Below are 21558 nucleotides of genomic sequence, written 5' to 3' on the forward strand. Positions count from 1 at the left end.
AAGTGCTGGATATGGTTGGCGAGGAGAGGCAGCTTTTAGATGATATACGGAGGAGACAGAAGGTATGGATGGTGTTAGTGCTTAGCGGGCAGGGGATGTTGAAAATGGTGTTAGAGGGTATAATGTTAGGGAAACGAGGGAGGGGAAGGAAAAGAATAGGATTTTTAGATAGATTGAAATAGAGTAGGCCTTACAGTGAATTAAAGAAGGCAGTGCTGGAAGGAAAGGGAGGCACCCAGATCACTTCTCGAATACTCCATGGAAACCTACCTTAATCGGTAGAATACTATAATAATTATTATTATTATTTTTATTTTTAAAAATATATTTTCACAGCATTTTTGCTGGTTTTAGGTGGGGTACGGGTATTACCAAGTACTCTCGTCTTTTTACTCTGTGTTGAAAAATGTTCAGACAATCCGGCAAGTATTTAAAATTGCTGCTTTTTGTATTGTAATAAACAAGTTTTTCGGCAGTCCAATAGTTTGAAGACCTTGATGGATTGAATGAGGCACTACTCCTGTGGCAGAGATAATGATAGGTATTATGTGTACTTTATCTGATTTCCATAATCTCTTAATTTCATTTTTAAGTTCTTCATACTTTTCCATTTTGTTGGTGTAGGCTATATATATTATGCGGATTAGGTACGGCAATGTCTATCAAGTACGTTTCATTGTGTTTTATCTTGCACTACTAGATCAGGTCTATTGCCATGGACTGTTCTATCGGTAATCATTGAACGGTCATAATAAATCTTACAGTGGTCGTTTTCAAGGATGGTTTTAGGTGTGTACTTATTATTATTATTATCATCTTTTTTACATGCACTGACTGAGCTACTACTCGTTGGAAACATTGAATTTGTATTAGAAATATTGAATTAGAGTTATTCAGCATTCCTTATATTTTGTTCTGAATTGCGCGGCTCATTTTTTTTAGATCTCACAATCCTCACAGCAATTACTGTGTCACCACGAGTTAAAAAATCGTCAAGCACAACCTCTTTCCAGTCCCAAAATACGAGGCCGAATGCGGACAATTTCAAAACGGTACTTAATTATTAAAAAAAAAACTCGCCGCGTGTATTTTCAAGTGCGGACTGAAAACGACGCTAGCGTTTTTATCGGCCACTATAAACCTTCATCCGTTAGAATGTAGATTATTCTTAACACCATTTTCGAAAAATGGCTTAATGGTGCCTTTGAGAACTCATTCTAGTATTGATTGAGATAGCGCATCCACGCAAATGATGTGATTCTGTGGGGAAAGTGACTAATATCCTCTTTGCCTATTCAGTACTTTCCATTAAGGAAATTCATACGGAATGATTCCTTCATTAGAGCTTTTTAGGATGTTGAGTTTCCTTGACTCATTTGTTTCAGCTTGGGAAATAAATGTCCCTTCAAGGTTGGCAGGTATTATATTTCCATTCATTCTTCATTCTGAACAGGCATAGAAATGCAGCCTAACGTAATCTATGGACGAAAAAAAGGCAACCTTTGCATATAATTTACTCTTTATATGGCTCTAGGAAGTTATCCAGTTTTCAAATCGTTTCGCTAAGCATCAATTCCTGAAATATTTTTCTGTCTATTGTTCATAGGAAAGATAATGCGTGTTGTGTTTAAAGGACTTAGGGCTCCCACAGCCTCTGCAAAGAATTCATCTTTTGGTTAAAATATTCGAAATTCAACAAGCTAACAATTACATGTGTACACGAATAACCATGCCATGCAACCTAATCAGATGGGACTCGAACCCGCCACTTCTTGTTTGGGAGGCCATCGAGGCCAGCAAGTGGAAGATATTAGTATTAGTAATATTATTATTACAATTATTAATGAAAGAGCATTGTGCAACCCACAAGTCCTCGGTGATTAGAAAAGTGGTGAAAGGGGTCTAGAGCTCCAGCTTTTATTTCACCCGTTAAATGAACAATTATACCTGTTGAATTAGCAAATACTTTTCCTTTTTTAAGATTATCAATACAACCAATCAATGTAACCCGAAAATAACTTCACTGAGGCAAAAAAAACTGATTCCATCGTCACATTGTTCAGTCAGGAGCTTGATATTCAAAGCGATGTATGTACTAGGCATTTATTTCACTTTCAGATGGAACTACGCTTTATCCAGGTAGTATTTTGCCTTGACTATCAATATCCATATCTTATCGGCCTCCGTGGCGGCGGGGTAAAGTCCTTGCCCGCTAATCTAGGTGTCGTGGTGCGAATCCCGCGTGGGTGGATATTTAACCATCCAGGATATGGATTTAAGGAAGTGTCAATCAACTTAATTGCAAGAAAGGACTACATAGTCCTAAATTTGGTTGATAATTAAAGACGAAATTACTATCATTATTTTTTTTACTTTCTAAGCTGGTTTACACCAACTGTAAATATTCACCTGTCCTATAAGCTAAGTAGGGTTAGGCTCGGATGTAAAGGAAGAGAATTCACCCTATCCAACACTGTCCGAGCGTGCCTGGCCCAGGGACCTTCTCACAATCTGACAAGTCCGTAGTTAAAAAGGTTTTTGCGCGAGGTTAATTAGGTGTTTTTGAATTCCCAAGTCTTCCAATTCAATTCTCAACCAGTTTTATGAGGCTCTCTCCGCAGAGATTATTAGAGGGTGAATGCTCACTTATTTCATCCTCCAAATATTTTTTCATTTCACCAGCCAAATTTTGATATTTTTGAATTATCTCTCTTTCAGTAGACCCAACGTTGTCATTCAGCCGCACTGCTACATCAACTATATTTGCTCTTTCATTCTCTAGTACCTCAGGTGGATGGTATTTGTAACACGGTGGGGTATTTTTTTTAATTTCATAAGTAGTTTCCAAGTTTTTGGTAGATAATTTTTTTCCAACTGGTTGTGCCTATTGATATAGTCGTTACCAGCAAGAGCTGAGCAGCCTGAAGGTATGCGTTCATTGAACTCGTAGGCTTTCTCACATTTTCTGCCTTTATATGCAATTTCTACTTTTAATTATTATTATTACTTATTTTTATGTATCAATAATATAAATATATGAGTTCGCTTGTGTTTGGAGCGTAATGTTTTTAACAGCAGTTTTGATGGAACTTGCGGGCAGTCCAATGTGGTTTTGCAGGACTAAATTCAGACACTTTTTTTCTTGATTTAAGTATCACAAAAGTTTCTTTCATGCTTGTTTGTCAATATCTGACTCATCAGTTACTTAACTGTACCATGCGTGCCATAACTGTATTTTGAATCAAATCAATATAAAGTATATTTTAAGATTAGAATTAATTAAATATTTAAAAAAATATTATTATAATATATGACGTGACGACTCTAAAATAGCCTTACACTCATCCACGCAGTCTCATCGTGAAGAATCGTCTTCTACCTCAAAGAATGCGTTGAATCCCCATCTATCTTCTGCCTTCATTTCTTACGTCTCCTACCCTGACAACCCTCTCACCGCCTTGCATATGATGCCCAGGTCTTCCCGTCTCAGTAATGCCTAGCCATCGTCACGCTGCTGTATCCACTCGTCTACCTTCAAAGCATTAGTCATTCCTCAGACTTTTACTTCTATTTTGTACCTTCATTACCCTATCTCGAAGTTCAAATTCTTTTATGCTCATGAATCTCTTTCTTCAAATCACTTTGCGGTGAGAGCCACTCTTTGTATCCCTACACTTTCCCTGTCACCTTATTCATGCTTTCTTTCCTTCCATCAAAATGTTAGCCCTTCTTCTATTCCTGATTTTCCTTACCTGCTAGTTGAAGTGACACCGCATTTATTTTCATCTAGTAAATAAAATGTGGTCGTCAGTTTATATTAATATCAACAAACAGTCCTCTTAGTAAAAATATATACCATACGCTAAATAACGCGAGTATGACAAAGTGGTGTCTCTCCTCCATATTATCCACTTAGGTTGGTTGTTAAGAGGTAACAAAAAATTATTGGAAACGTTCTGCCCCGGGCTACGGATCTACAGTCCTAAGCTCATCACAGGAATTTTTTAAGAGTTGACACCAATATTCAGCTAGCTCTCTTTGTAATGTCAGTGTACAGCATACTGGCATTGAATTCCTGCCGGTTATCATTATTTTCGATTTAAATGATACGAAAAACCTATTTCTCACTTCAAAGGTTGGTTTTTAAGAGGTAACAAAAAATATTGTAAACGTTCTGCCCCGGACTACAGATCTACAGCCCTACGCAGAGTACGGTATTTTTTTTAGATTTTACCCCAATATTCAGGTTCTCCCATTCTCTCTTTTTAATGTCATTGTGCAGCATACTGGCATTGAATCTCTGCCACTCTCATTACGGGACATAATTATTTTCTATTTAAATGATTCGAAAGACCTAATCCTCTCATTGAAGATTGGTTGTTTAGAGGTAACACAACATTATTGAAAACGTTTTGCACGGGGTTACAGATCTACAGCTCTTCGCTGAGCACGGTAACTTTTTTACGAGTTAACACCGATTTTCAGCTAGCTCTCTTTGTAATGTCAGCGTACACTGTATAGCATACTGGCATTGAATTCCTGCCGGTCTCATTGCGGGACGGAGGAGGCGAGCACCCCGATGAGATCACCGCAGTGCGTGCACCCTCTGGTCCAGACGTCTCTCTCTTTCTCCCGTCTGGAGAGAACCCGCCCTTTTCCACCCCACTGTTCACCAGCCGAGGAAGCGTCCACCCTCTCGGAGACTGAAGACGCCTTCGCCGCCGGTGATCTCATCGCCTTATTCTTCCCCCGCAGCGAGCGCTCGGCTCCTCTCTCTCTCTCTCTCTCTCTCACTCTCTTCTTTGAGTTATGATTTGTTAGAAACCGCACACGGAGACGCGACACATTGGGACCGCATGTGGTGGTCCACCCTTGTTGCGCGTCTACCGCTTCACCGGCTCTAATTTCTCATCGCCCTCTCGGCATCATCTCCTTTCTCTTAGAATCCTCAGCCGCTTGTGTCCTATTGGAACTTAAAGGAAGATGCGCTACCTGCTTCTGTGTAAGATATAAGTCGTAATGGCAAAATTTCGGTCGAAATAGATTTTTGATCGAAATAAAACGCACGACTTTTCATCATAAAATCGAAATTTGAGACAAAAGATCGATTGATCTCTGCATTTCTTCAGGGTTTCCTTCTGCGTCAGCTTTTTTGTAGACTACAGTATCAGCCAACTAAACCGTTAGCTATAAACAAGCTGACGCGGAAGAAAGCCCTGCAGAAATGCAGAGATCAGACCATCGCCGCGGAAACCTACGTTCTAACAAAAGATCGATTAATCGGAAATCGATGGTACTTTTTTAAAGTAACATTTCGTATAAAATATGTTTCTTATTCATTCGAAAAACACTCCAAATGCACACGAGTAGGAGAAGAGAAAACTTCAGGATGAGATAGGGGAACGCTGGTAGCTCAAAGAAGTTTTGGAAGAGAAGGAAATGCTGATACAATCAAGAAAGTGAATCATATTTATCATAATAGGGCTAAAATATAACTCTTTACAGCCGTTTCGGGGTAGTTGGAATGATTTTTATGAAATCAACCTGCATGCGATAGGTACCTAACTTGGATGTGTTATCCGGATCCAGTACAAATACATTTATTAACATCAAAATGATTGTTGTAAGGATTGGTGTAGTATAGTGGGTAGAGTTGGGCTTCTGAACAAAGGTTTCCCAAGTAAAACTTTGAGTGAAACATTCAGATATCCACAACCTTTCGTAAAGCGAGGTGGCCTAGAGATAGGACCACTTAACAAGGTTGCTCAAAGGAAGTAAGTTCACTTAAGTAATTATTATAAGAAAATCTAAGCATGCCCTTCTTATTGAAATTGGTTTCGTAGAAACATCTAATTTACGTCACCTAAATTTGGCTAAATAACGGTGATATCTAGGGGCTAATCTGGTGCCCTATGGCAATCGAATTTCTTGAGTTTTGGTAGTCACCTACTACATGATTGAAGATTCACTTTTTTTATTTCCTTATACTATTGCTGAGGGGCAACTTGATACTTCTTCGGAAAATCCCAAACTAGTTTCCTCTAAGCACGAGGTAGCCGAGGAAATGGAATTGGCCGCCCTGACCTGAATACTAGATAATAACGCACTTGTTGCTTAGTCCGGGGTGAGCTCTTACTCTTATAGCCAAACCGAGGGTGTGAATAGAAGTTATTCCATGAAATGACATATGCGTTAAATTTTTATGTTGCTTGATTTTGGAGCACCTCAGTGGCACCAACATGGAATTTAAATTGGCACTTGATGGTAACGGATGATATAACGGAGGATCGTGCAAACAGGAGTCCGTTGGAATAATTTTCTAGTTAAATGGTGGTGGTTTGTGTACAAAAAAACTTCGTGTTATGGGCGTTGCAACTTGGATGGGCTCAGGTAGAGCACGGAGATGGAGACGCGCCTGTCCCTGCGGCTGTGGTCCTCGGGAAGATAGTCATCTGGGAATTTCACTCTCTTGCCTGTCGAATGGGGTGGGAGGAGTCGTGCTCGTGAGGGCAGCTGATGAATTTCAATAATTGGTCCTCCCTCTTGTTATTGGTCTCGTAAACTGCTTCGAAACTGAATTTAAATTATCTCCTGGGCTTCCTCCAATTATGTCCACGAAGTTACGCATTCCTTTTTTACTTTTAGGGTGCCTCTCAATGAAAAATTGCCCAGATGAGGCATAAAATGTGATGAATATTAGATTTCGACCTGGGAACCAAAATCTTGAATAGTAACTATTATGATCTCCTGTTCAGCTTTCTATGCCAATTCAGTTTTTTGTAGGTAAGGTATATTGTGCCATCCTAGACATCTTGCATTTGCATGGACTTGTTACCAACACACTTGTCCTCACTAGAGTGTGTGATTCAAAATTCTGGCTAAATTAACTTCTCAAGATCTGTTTAGAAATAGGATTTTTTTCTAGTCTATTTGTGAAGTGAAATTTTCCCGTTTATTTTTGTATTACATTGCGAAATGAATGCATAGGTTTTTAGCCTTTGATGGTAATTTTTCACATTCTGGGCTTCTAAAGGGTGTATGTACGCGACCATGCGATTAAAGACAATTCATTTTTACAATTAATTTTACATTTACTAATGTATTTTTACAAAAATAGTCGTTTCCATCACAAGGGCATACAAATAGAGGACATTGGGTGAGCAGAAAACATCACTGATATCTTAAATAAATTAGGCTGAGAGACGCTTCAGACTAGGAGGCTGCGCTCTAGCCTTAGACTGCTCGAGCTATTATTTTTAGATTTTTTCCAAATAGAAACGCGTTGCCATATCTAAGAGCATCCAAATAGAAGATATCGGGTGTGCAGAAAGCATCAAAGAGATCTTTTTAAAACATAGCCTGTGAGTCACTAAATACTCGGAGGTTGGGCCCGCTAGGCTTAGACTGCTTGAGAAATTAAGAATAGGTATCTTTCAAAGTGACACGGAGAACATGATATTAGAACCCCACTGTATCTCCAGGTTCAACAGAAACTATATATTAAAAGAGACAATAGGTAGTTCCTTCATCAAAGAAAACGAAAGGCATTGATTGCGATTGGTTACCCACCATTAGTGTATTCATAATATACAAATTATTAGGATTTAGAAATCCCAGTTTAGACGAATGCTAGTGGTCAATTTTAACTTCATTTGAAAAAGGCCAGATTGGCGCCCACTTCACGTGACGTCACAGGGACCTAGAAGCTAAACGAGTAGTCAGGAATTTTACATCTTCTAAGATTACCAATGCATGCATGAGGCACAGAGCTCAGGGAACTAACTCTTAATAATCACCTATTAAAATTGACCAAGGTCGGAAAGTTTCCTTCATTTAATAGGGTATTAATAATCCTATATTAAGCCAAGCGCTGGCTGCTAGCAGGGTACTCTGCTCCTGCTGGCAGCCTGCTTCGTAGCAGCGCTCATATCCTCGCGCCAAGGTGGCCTCACACGCTGGCAGCCGGAACCAGAATGACGTCACACGGTCTTTTCCCAGCAACCATACTTAGCCGTCGCGTTTTCGCGCGCTTGAAAATTTTCACTTTTCATTTAATCGCGAAAAATAAATATCGTCATTTAAAAATTTAAAAGCGTGTAATACGTACTCCAGGAGTAATAATCTCTCGACTTCCGTAATAAAAAAATTATAGGAAACCACCCTATTTACCGATCTGATTGTTACAAGAGTTCGTTTTTCCCCGGCACGAAGGAGGACTTTAAAAAATGGCGAAACTCCGTACGCGCACAGTTTGTTAATGACTGATGTACTAAAACCCTCTGCCAGAAGCCTACAGCGGTGGTTTGCGTGGCAGTACGTCGATATAAGAATAGATTAACAAATCAAGTTTGAGGTACATACTCAGCGCGTATATAATCCAATCTTTATTTTTTAAGTGGCACTTTTCCCATCTATTTGATCCAAAAGTAGAATCTTTTATCACACACTTCGCATCATGCACCAATCCATAGGTATCAATCACAGTATTTAATTGCCAAAAATTGAAAAATTCTTGCGGTAAATTTTATAAATCTGACCATCATGATTGTTAAGGTATCACGAGCATTATATAATTGTATTCCAAAATCTTTAGCTTGCATACGTCTCGTATTAATCCCCATTTTTCCTCCCCCTCGCCAAGTTTCACCGTGAATTGAATTGCGGATTTGATTTTAAAATGTATTTTCCATAAACTCTATCAGGGAATGCCCAATTTTGTGGCCTTCATATGGTGAATTACAGGGAAATAAGCTTATTTTGAAATGTTTTTGAAAATAGCATATCCTTCTTATCTCGCACCAACAACCTTGTAACAAAATAAAGATTGTTATTTGCCCATAATTATGATTATATTTTCCCGTTTCCTGTTTTTATATCGCAATTATGGAAACCTGGTATTAACGGGAGAAACATTTTCCTGCTAAACAATATAAATGTAATTTCTTCCACGTATGGATTGATTCGTTATCAGATTAGGCTTTATTAGAGATAAAATCAACTCCTCTGACCTTGTTATTTGATAAATTATTGCGAAGAGTATTTTTCCTGGCACACTGGTAACATACTGTCATAATTAATGCGCCTTCGTGTCATACCCACCGATGCAAGACTATCGCTTAAAAATACTCGCTGCTTTTTGTAGCGAGAAATCTTTGATACATTTCCGTTCAAATCCCCATATTAGCAGCGAAACAATCATATTTTCCCCGGAAGAATCTTTTCCGTTACACATCGAAGCCCTAATACTGCCTCTAAAACTATATTCGCGTAACTGGTGACCTTGAACTTGATTCCTCTGCACGTGTGTGGTGACGCCAATTCCTACTACTCTCAGACAGGTGAAGGATCATGCGCTTTTTAAAGAGGCTGGGTTCGATTGAAGAGTTTCAGAGCGACGCGAAGAACATCATATTAGGACCCCACTATATACCCAGGTCCGACAAAAACTTGTCCGGTATCACTTGCCTATTGAGGAAGCTTGCGGGGTATTATGTAGAATAGATGAAAAATCATATTTAGGTGCCAAGCATGTGAGTAACCCTACCTTATGTTTTTAAGCTTTCCTTTTTCCCATCTATTTTAGCGCCTTTTAGTAGCTCCTTTCACCCAAAATTAGCATAATTAGATTTCAATTCAATTACAGCACTAAAACTATATGCATGTACCGAGCGACCTTGAACTCGATTATTCCAAAGGTGTACGATGGCGCCAATCCCTATCTTTCTCAGGGAGGTGTAGGATCATGTAGTATTTATAGAGGCTAGGTTTTATTTTAATCAGTTTCTTAGAAAAAATATTTTTAATGTGAGTAAAATTTCACGGCTGACACGGTGGAAGTTTTCTCCGTAGTAGGGGAAAGAAATCCTAACTGCTGCGAACTGAAGATTCTGATTTGAATTTTAGTCAATTTCTTTCCACGAAGCCCGCCCGTGGCGATTGGTTCAAACGTTTAGCCTCAAGGAGTGTAAGTCAACCTTAAAATGCTTGGAAGATACAGTCTCAAGCGTACACCCTTAAACTGAATATTTCGAAACGTAACACTTTACACAGGTTAATCCCCAACGCAAATATTTCTAACGGCCTTTGCTTACAAGTTGTTGGTGAAAAATTGTTAGTGAAAAATGATGCATTAAAACACTACCCTCGGCGATTATGAAATTTTAATGTTTTATAACTAGTTGGCCACATATTGAGGCATGACTCCCTGATGAAAGCAATCGTGGAATGACAGGTGGAAGGGAAGATGGGCTGTGGATGGCTCCGAATGAATTATATTGGACAGGTTGTAAAGGGGATAAAAGAGAAGTACGTCACTATGAAAAGGCTAGTGGATCGGAGGACGGAATGGAGATCTGCGTCAGATCAATCTTAGGATTATTGACTTAAGGTGATGGTGAAATTTTTATATCCTTAATTTTTTAATAGAAATTATACGAGGTTATAGACATGGTATTGAGAATTTTCTAATATATTACGTGGCCGGCCGTGGTATACCATGAGCTCCTGCAACATGCTCGGATGGCCATTTTGGAAAGCTATTGCGTTGAAGTTATGTTACGTTCGAATATATTGGTTTAAATTTCTAATGATAATGCACCCGTTCACATATTGCAAGCATTTCGCGAATTATTGGCAGAATAATCGCGATTGCATTAGTACATTTTCCGTACCGATTGAAGGAGTTTCAGAAACTTTTGAAGTTAGGCGTCCCAGGGATACGATTATTACGTCTGAAAAATAAAATGCTCGGCGTGTAAAAATTAGCATCTCTCAAAGCGTTAAGTATTTTAAAGTAAAACGTATCATATCTTTCCGTTTTGATTATGACTTTTTGACAATGAAGAACATAATAACAAGCTCGTGAGGTTTATTTTATGTGAGATAAGTGCTGGGACAGGTAAAATCTTAGTACGTACTAGTTAAAGGAGAATGGAAGTGAAGAAATTACAAAATATTTTGTAGACAGTGACTTAAATTTGTCCTTCACTGACCGAAACATAGCTTATGGTAACCGTGTAGCCATATTGTCTCCAGAAACGATGAAAAATACGAAGTGTTTATATATCTAAGTCTTTCATCTATATTATTACTCTTCCGATTGTTCTGGTGGGGGATGATGACGCAAAGGGTTTGAATGGGTGATTTCGGCGTGACCAAGTGTGGAAGTCGCAGGAAAATTTTCGAGTGTATATGTTAAGTTTTTAATTACTTCCGCTCTGCCTTGAATGACTTACCTTCTCCTCGTGTTTTCGAGCCAAGCGCAATACTAATTGTTCGCGATTTCGATTATGTCATATCAGTTACGCGCGCTTGGCTGGGATGATTGATGTGACGTTGGTCTGTAAGAATTTTGGCTGAATTTCTTGCGCATGGGAAGATGACACTTCGAGATTTGGCATTTTTAATGAGCTGGGTAGGTTTATGATTTTCATAAGAGCTTAAACGCTTCATAAAACTTTGTGTACGCTCATTGTCCGAAGAATTATTGGATTAAATGCAGATATAAATAAAATATTAAATGCAAATCATAATAAAATATTTTTCGAAATTTTCGTTGCATTTCCGGGAATGAAAGTAGTTTCCAGGATCAGATTAGGATAATTACTGTTGTGATTAAAAATAAAAATCTCATAAAATACCTCTACTAATATCGAACTTTCTCGTTATTTTCCGCAGCAAGTAATAGACAATAAAATTCTGGATCTTACACAGAGCCTACTATTAAACTCTATTGCTGTGCTTCTGGTTTAATTGTAGAAGAGGTAATTACCCGCGTAAACAGTCTCGCGTACCTTAATAATTATCTTGAACTATCATTTGCTGTGAATATGATCATGCCCACTTATACCAGTCTCATTGGTATCATGATTGCAGCAAACTGTTGAGCTTGGGTTGAATGACTTTTTAACGGTGTAAACGACAACTAGTTGAACAGTTCAAAGCACCAAAGTTCAAGTAATTAGGATGCAAATATTTGGAACGTCACATATTCCATCGTATAATAATTTTGTATATTGACCTAAAATTAGATTTGATATTATACGTTTAGTATTGTATGAATTAAATTTTGAACCCCACAGCTATTAAAAATAAGTTCATCTAAAAAATTAAGAATACAAAGTATCTATCTATTTCATTGAAATTATTCTGAAGATCAGTGTTCATGTGTAAACGCTGTAATCATTTATTTTTTGCGTATTCCTCGTAATCATGATTTATAGTTGGATTTTTTACATTGTTTTAGTCTGAGGGATTTATTTTCGCCCACGTCATCCATAAGTCAATTTGTGATTCTCATTATATACCCAATATTCAGTTATTTTGGCCTGTTCAGAAAGGTTCACGATCATGATGATACGATGCTTTTGCAACAATGCCCTTTTTTGTACCGTAAAGCTTGGCTCGATGAAGCATAATTCTATTAGCATTACTTTTTCTTTTATTTCAAGGTCATTCCTGAAAGGGTATCCTTTCGGTTAAAAGTGAATAGCATTTGTAATTGATTATTTTCTCCGAACTAAGATGATTTGGAATTAATTGCAATTTCGGGTGAGAACTAGAAGGCATAGATTGACTCTTGAATGGAATTCCTAAAATAAATTGCAATCGCATTGATTATCCTTGAAATTTTTTAGATCCATGATCGTTGTTACTGTTTTAACTCTTCACCGGTTAAGACACTTTTTAATGCATAAATTAAGTTTAACAATATCAATGAATTATGTTCTGAAACTTTTTATTATTGTGCTATGAAGTAGTAGAAATAGTATCAAGAGAAGCCACAGAGTTGACAAGACCTGAGGGAAAAGTAAGTCTGTTGTAAGCCTAAAAAGTAAAATAGGCTTTAGCCATTGGTTTGGATACCAAAATATTGAACTACACTCATGGCATAAACTCGTGGTCAAATAATTCACTGAAGTAGACAGTGTTGTGCAAAAACTTCTATCAGTTGTAATAAAGTAAGATATCTTTTCTTAACAATACATTTCAACTCCTTTCTAAGGACCGGAATCTTTCATGTTTCCCATATTTTTAATGTTGCAGAAACTCTATGGAATCTCCTATGTACTGCTTATCAACGCCCACTCTGTGTAAAATGGCTTCTCAAATCATACCTCTGTCTAAAAGATACAGTTTCCGGCATATTTGGTGTATATCTTTGATATGTAACATAATGAAAGCACTTGTCTATTTCCACTCTTGTCTGTTTCTAATAACCCAGGTTTGGGCACATCATTCCATTTTCAAGGCACTGCCACCTTGAAAATGGCATTATGTGCCATGGGCATACCCGGCGGGGGGAAGGGGCGCAACTGCCCCCCCCCCCCCCCAGAAGCGAAAATAATTTTAGTTCAAGACAAAAGTTATGAACAAATTTTCCTTTTAAAGAAAAATGATATTAGTATAATACATGGAACTAAAATAAAAATCATTATTTTTTCAATCAAATAATTTTAAAAACTAATAGCCTTTTCTGTGCAAAAAAGTTACAACTTGAATAACCACGGCTAGTTTTGCCCCCCCTCCCCCAGGTTGGATTCTGGGTACGCCCATGTTATGTGCCTAAACCTTAGTTATAGCCCTATAATAGATAGCCCTTGATTGGTATAACGAAATAAATGAAAATAGACTAGTGCTTCCATGATAGTACATACCTTCCTGTTTTATATAATGCGCCCCAAATCTCGGTCTGTCCTTGCGCCGTGAATCACCACCAGGTCATTAAGCTCTTTGGTAAAGCTCTTTGGTATAATGAGGGCTCTATATAATGACCTCAAGGCTAACTGGAGGCCTGATGATTTTCTTGTGTTGCGTGCCTCAGAAACGATTTGGGCAGAATAAGCTGATGTTGAGAACAAATGAAAAGTATGCCTTCAAAGAATTTTATGCAAAGAGCCTTTGTTCTTCGATGGAATGGAGGCGTATGACTGTGTGCTTAACGACTAAGCAGCAGAGGTGAAGGAGCTAAAAAGCTCTGTCTTATTTTTTTGTGAATAAGTAAGTGGGTTCGAACTGGAATAAAATAAGGATCCTTACTTCTTGCGCCCTCCAAATTTAAATTCATTGATGTGGACAGGGTGTTGAATTTTGAATGAAGTGATTAGGCAAATAGACTCAATTATATTGAGAGTGAAACAAATTTTACGTCTCTTTGGGCAAATTATACTGAAAGAAAAAAATTGGCTTGCATGGGAACGGATTAATTTTGAGCGGCCACCTTTTCTATCGGAATTCAGTGTGACAACATGTGCTGTTTAACCAGATAAATTGTGTCCAGTATACCCAGTATCGGATGTCTAATTATTATTCCGAATTTATGAATTTAGTAGAAAATTCATTCTCCTTAGATAAAAAAATTATCATATTTTTACCGTAATTAATACCTTCCGTAATGCAAAAAGTTAGTTCTTACACAGCAAAAAAATTAATGGAAATGCGTGGATTTTAATAGAATCAGACGTCGCTTGGAAGCTAATAATATTGTATACTACGCTTAGCCTCTTCTCCCTTCCATATTGCTTAGTATTGGCCTTTGTTGCATTTAATAAAATTTAATCATATTTTATTGCTTCGAGGCACAGCTTCTCAAGAAACATTAACGTCAGTCACTGAAATAGACATTGCAGCGGTCTTTACTGCTTATCACCTCCAAAGGATGCGAAGGATTTTATTGGTTTTCAGCAAAGATTTTTTCGCTTTATACAAACCCTTGAAAAAGTCTAACTTCTCTTGTTACTTCTACTCTTTTTGTATATTCTCATGCTATTTTCACTAGAATGTATCCGCCCATCCCCATATTTTCCCCATACAATTTTTTTATTGCTTGTCTATTATGATTTCTATTTTATTGTATAATCCCATCATGTTCTTAATGAACAAGTGAAAGACCAATAATCATAGGTATTACAAGTATTATTCTTAAACTCTGAATACATGGAGATCAAGCTCTAAGAAAAGGTAATATGCAAAAAGTGTACTTTAGTGACATTTGATGTAAAAGATCTTTTCGCCGACGTGAATTCGAAAGCAATACATATACGTGGAATTATTGTTTTTTTACACTTCATTATGTCAAGTCGATTCCATGAATTCACGCCCGAGACAACGAATTATATCATATTTAATTTGTTGTGCCAGCTTTCGAGTATTTAATAGTGTAGTCTTGTCTTTTGAGTATTTCATTTTTTAATATTAATCCGATTTAATTTTCACCATTCGATGTCTTCTACCACTTCCCCTCGGTGAACAATTTGTGGGTTATACAGCAATGAGCTTGGGATCAAAATTAATTTTCTTTCGTAGCGAATCCTTTCGGGTAAGAGTACATTTCAACGCCAACCGTGCTCCAGAATGACCTTTGACCTAACGGAATGATAGCGACAACGCCGTTTCGTGTGTCAGACGAAAACTGGTATCTGGGTTTTTTTTCCTTAACTTTTTTTTATCTCTGATCCCTCCCTGATATTTATGGCCTCCCCCTTACGGAATGCAGCTTGATGGCATCTGCACATCAACCCTTTCCCAGCGGGGTGGAAGAGAGCTCGGATAGAACCGGCTTCTCCATCGGGCCTTGCTTTGCCCGGGGTTGAGCTGCCTCGTGTGTACACGGTGATCCGAGTGCTAACCCCTTTGGAGAGAGAGGGAATGCCAATAAAACGCATGGTTAGCGTTTAGGGATTATTGTTCCCGCTTCATCCTGAACACATTCGAGCTACGCTGATTTTTACACTCGTCTGGTAAGCGTTGGATGTTCTCTACACCGTCCTAAGGTCTGTCCAACGCAGAGAGGTCTCAACGTCGGACCTAATGACCGCGATAAATATGCGTGTGTATTATCGTGCGACCCTACTCAAGGACACACCAGACGTTGCACTTCGCTATCCAGGCATCGTTTAGGATGAAAGGAAAGTATTTGACAGGCGTTGAAGTTTGGAATCTTGAATACATTAAATTGACAGCTGTTCTGTAAAATGTAGAGTTGAGGTTAAAAAAATTTTGGTATGACAGGAGTAAGTGCTCTGGGATATATTTGAGGAACGGGGTAGAGGGTACGCCGGTTAAGAATCTTTGAAATGAAAGATACCCGTATCAGTCTAAATCTTCAGCTAATATCGCTTCAGTTATCGCTTTTGCTAAAAGCTTAGTAATGGTATTTTTTGAAGAAACACATCTTAAAAGTTTTCTTAAATCAATTCAGCATTAAAATGATTAGTCAAATCTATAGGTACAGGGACAACAATTTAATCATGCAACATGCATGCGTATAATTAGTGAAACGAAAACATTCGCCGATTAAACTCTTATGTAATTTAAACTCGTTATCAATGGACGCGCACTGGCAATGCCGTCGATGTAAAACTGAAAAATGGTCTCGCTGCGTGTAGGACAGGAGATATTGTAAAATTGTCAGTGCATCAGAATTGGATGTGAAATGTGGTTCCCTGCGGAATCGGTATCCATATCATGGGCCTCATGTTCAATAAGAGGGAGAAATTGACCTTATGCATCCAAAAAAAAATATGCGTTGAGATTTTTACTTGTTTCAAATGCTCTGGTAAATGTAGGGCCACGAAAATGTGTATGCAGCGTACCCTAAAATATTGTTTTTATTCAAAAATTTTCACCATAAAGTCCAATAAATGTTCTATTGGCCTCATTAATATCCGTATCAAAAGTATGTTGCTTGACTTGAAAAAAAATTAGTAGTTACTGGAAATATCTGTGAGGATAATTGTGGAATATAACCCCTCTCACTATTCCATTCCGTGTTTAACCCTCACCCCCGCCCTTTCAACCAGTCCTTTTCCTTTCCGATAGATGTCCTCACTGTCACTGGTGTACTTTGTGTATAAATGTATGATGCATGCAAGATCAGTCACCTGACGATGTAACCAAGTTACGAAACCCGGGTCGTGCCCATAATTAAATAACAGTGAACCTTACAAAGTTTTATTTCCTTACTTCCATAATTGTGGAAATTTTTTTACCTATTACAGAGCCAATTTCTGACCCTTGTTCATTGCTAGTAACTACGTAAATACTTTTTTTGGAAAAGGAACGTTCTCTTAAGTCATCGAGAAGTTAGTTAGATACAATTATTTATTTTTAAGTATAAGAAGGAAGGATTATGAAATAAATAAATGGCGTTAGATGGCACCATACAATTATCATTCACAATAATTATGTTTGAATCATCTTTTTTAGTTATATTAATCATTTATATCATGTTAATTCCATGAAATATTAGTTTTCTCTAGTCTGATTTGTTTATATCCCACTCTCATCCATGGCACTTGGTGGGAATTATGAACCCTTTGCTTTTTAAAATAATTTTTAAAACGTACCTTCAAATAATGAATGCTGTGTACTGCGCCTATGTTAAATATTTAATAAATAAATGCCTTAATCTTGCTAATGTTGAAATAGTTGCAAGTATCGTTACAAATCAATCATGGATCTTAAATTAACATTGGAAAACTATAAGGAGTCATGGGCGTTGTCCTTAACCCTCAGAAACCCGGAGAACTAACGGCACTTGGTGCGGAAGATAGACGCCTGAGTCTCCTAAAGATTACTTCATAGTTGCCGAGTCGGCTCTCCGTTTTCATGCAAGGAACGATGCAGAAAAGATTTTCCTGCCGATGTGTCAAGTTGCACGTGCGATACCTATGTCACCTCCTCTCCTTCTCTTCGTAACTTACCGTTTATCCTTGTTTCTAAGAAATATTTGCCTTTTCCCTGTTTCCCTTTTTGTTTGAACAGCAGGAGCGTGTATAGTGGTTGCATTTCTATTGAAATTCACTGCTCCACTACTCTAAACGTAGTAGAGTCTCAGTAATAATTTTTTTGAGGTATTTATGAGTGTATAAAGAACATTCTGTAAAATATTCACTTGTTTTCACTCAGTCCCTTTTTAGATATTGACCTGCGGAAATAGACGTTATAAGGCTTTCGGCATTGTTTGACAAGCTCTAGAAAAAAAGGAGTGCTAAAACTTATACTGCAAGTAGCTTTTTTGAGTATTGAACTCAGAAATAACATTTTATTAGTGAGTCTTGTTTTTACGGAAAGATTTTGACCAACTGTTTTTTATGAAATTAAAACTTAAAAAGCAGTTATCAAAATGTTTTTTCATGGTTAATACACTGGTTTTTAAATTATTCTGATATCTTTTGAAATAGCTTCGAAATTAAAATTTTTGCAAAACACTTTTTCATCAAAATTTGCCGATCCACCCCTTTAAAAATGGCTTCCAAAAAAAATTATGGCTTCTAATTTTTTTAATGGCGTTTTGTGATTGTCTACTTGTAGGGAACCATTGATAAAAAAATCAGGATAATTAAAAAATGTCGAGCAACAATGTCTGGGTGATTTGAAATGGATTAACCCCTACGCTACCGTTTATAATTGCTCTCAGCTTTTCGTTGTATGCTGAATTACTCAATTTCCGCCCATAGAATTTTCTGCTCACTATTGTGAAGATATTTGGGTAGGTTACTCCTATTCGTCCAGTTGCTAAGTACTAATGGGCATCTGTAGTAACCCAGAGAAATATTTTGATGATAACTCAACTTGTTTCTTCATAATGACCCGTAGCCATATAGCTACACAAGGTAGTAACGAGGTCAGAATCTAATACTGTTTCAAATAAGCAAGGATATTTTTTAGATGAAAGAAGTTAAAATAATCCATATAATGCCATTCCCTGTTTACATTTATGATTATTTTATTATTATAGCATTCTATCTATTAAGGTAGGTTTCTAGGGTGTACCAAATGAGCAATCTGGGAGCGTCACTTTCCTTCCAGCTCTTCCCCTTCAATTCACTATAAGGCCTACTCCCTTTCATTCTATTTAAAAAGCCTATTCTCTTCCTTCCCCTTCCTCGTTTACCGAACATTATACCCTCTAAAATCGCTTTCAACATCCCCTCCCCGCTAAGTACTCGCTCCAGCCAAACCTCCTGTCTCCTCCATATCTCATCATCCGTGATAAAATAACACAAATAGTAATTTCTACATTTTTAATTTTAAAACTCAACAACCGACCATGGTTTCAACAAATTGTATCATTTTCAAGGAATGACACAAGCAGCATTCTCTCAGTATTTATACCCAGATAAAATAATAATCTGGGCATAAATCAGTGACGTCATGGAAAAATTAGCATTTCCGGAACTCACTTTCCTTCACTTTTATTGGAAGTGAAATATTACTATGTGTTTTTTTGTTACAAGTCGTTATTTAAATTTTATTACTAAATTTATTGTTTTGGTTGCGAATGTATAAATTAGAAATTTTGAGGCAGCAAAATTGATAAAAGTGTTATTTGATTGTTATGTCTTTTTTTAACCCGTGCCGAAACGACGTTCCTGCGCGTTCCGGCACCATGACACTACTGGTTCCCTCTCCTCACCCACCATGTCCAGCACTTCGTCGCTCCTTCTCCTCTCTACGTATTTCACCTTATCCATTCTTCTCCATACCCACATCTCGAATGCCTCCAATCTTCTCTCGTCCCCTTTCCTAGTGCCGTACAGCTCGACAGCAAAAGGGAGCGTGGTTTTTTTTAAGAGCCTCATATGCTCAGAATGGTAGGATCCATAGGGCCACGGTGGACGGAAAATGGTTAAGGGAGGTAATTTTCCGCGAAGTACATATCATTATTTTGCCTATTTTTTTGTCTGCCTTTGAGTGTAGGTAAGTTACACGTTACAATGAATTGATTTTTTCATGTCGCATTTGTTATGTTGAACTTTTTAAAAATAAAACTGTTAAATAGTTGACATTTAACTCTTTTGATTCTTAAGATCTTTTAAGAGATTCCTAAGATATTTTGAGATTTTTTGTTTTTGAAGTTTTTCGAGTGTGTGCAATAATATGAAGTTATACGGCACAAATTTGGGTGGTCTACGTGTAATTATTCTTAATTTAATGCTGTATTAACCAGTCAGGAAACAAAATTGATCGCGATGAATGTGGTAAAGACACTTTCAACAACATTGATTTTGCATCCCGTGCTATCTAAAATGGATTTCATTGAGTATCAAACATATCGTACCAAAGATATCCCTCATACTTTGCTGAATCTTCGGTTTTACAAGCTAATTTTAAGAACAAAATTTGGGTTTTTTAATCACTTACCTTTTGCTGAATCAAAGTGTATTTTACCCTTCTCTGGATAAAACGTGGCCATGAACCTAAATTTTTTCCATATTTTCCATTGTGACTTAAGCTATTTATTTCTATATGCAAGACGTATTATTACCTTTTTTTGAAGATCATGAGTACCGTTGAGGGTCATCGAAGATAGATAGCGCGCCTTTATCGCATTTATAATGTAAAATATGTCAAATCACAAAACTTGTTCTCAATTTATTAAACTACTCTGCCCGCTCCTATTAGCCAAGGTAGGAATTTTTTATCCCTGTGACCAAGTGTCATTTATCGCCACCCACCATGTGGAGGATATATATATTCTATTTATACCCCAGTGGTCAACGAGTTGGTGAAACTAAATGGCCATTGTGTCATAACCTTTCACCGTGGCGAGCCTCCAAAGCGAGGTGAATGAGGGATGGAGATGGGCTGCGCGGTGGGCCTTCGTATTATTATCCTATCCCTCGGAGAAGGCGAGACGAAACGCGCGAAGAATGGTAAGCGCTGTTGGCGCCTACGCTCTTGCTGGTGGCGTTTTAAGGGCGTGGAAGGGTGTGGTCGCACTCATCCCTTTCATGCTATAACCTCGCCACCCAACGCTCGTCAACCCCTAAGGTCACTCCACGCTGTTTCTGGTTCCTCTATACAATAGGTGACTTTTCCTTTCATTATTTTAACTATTCTCTTTCAACCTTTCCACACATTCTCTTCTCCTCTTAACCTTGCATGGGGGATCGGGTTGGTGTGGTGGCCTGAGTGTTGGCTTCCCACCCGGCGGTCGTAGAGAATTTTCGGAGACTGCCCTGCTAGAATGTTGTGTGGAGTACAGAGACTTCGAGGGTTCTGGGCGAACCCTCACCAGGGTTACAACGCACCGGGGCCAGGAACCAAGCACGAAGCTTATACGCCCGCGCACCCGGGGAGGGGGAAGAAAGGAAGGAAAAAGGATGGAGACGCCGTCGCGATCGGAGCCCGCCGACGCCTCCAGGGAAAGGAAAGGGTTGGAAGGGGGGAAATAGGGATAAAACACTCCAGTGCTATGGAAGCAAAGGAGGCCCTACCTAGCGAAACCAAGCGAAGCTATTTCTCTGCCACCGTCCCGGGGAGATTTTTCTATGAGGAAGAAAAATCCCAATATAGGGACAGTAGAATGTTGTGTGGAGTACATTACAAGCGTAACACTCCGTCCGTCGGATGGGACGTTAAGCCGTGGTCCCCTTGGCGCCTTTCGTTTAGAGCAGAATATGTCGACGCCGGGTTTATCTCCGCCTTTCCTTTCATACCCTTCCCTCCCGCCACAAATGACCTCAGCTGTCGGTCGCCTCCTTCAAATACCATACCGTTTACCTTGTATTTTCGTTCTTAAGCCTATTGCTTGAGATTATGTTTTGATCATCA

The sequence above is a fragment of the Ischnura elegans genome, chromosome 7 (assembly GCF_921293095.1).
Source record: "Ischnura elegans chromosome 7, ioIscEleg1.1, whole genome shotgun sequence".
NCBI classification, from domain to species: domain Eukaryota; kingdom Metazoa; phylum Arthropoda; class Insecta; order Odonata; family Coenagrionidae; genus Ischnura; species Ischnura elegans.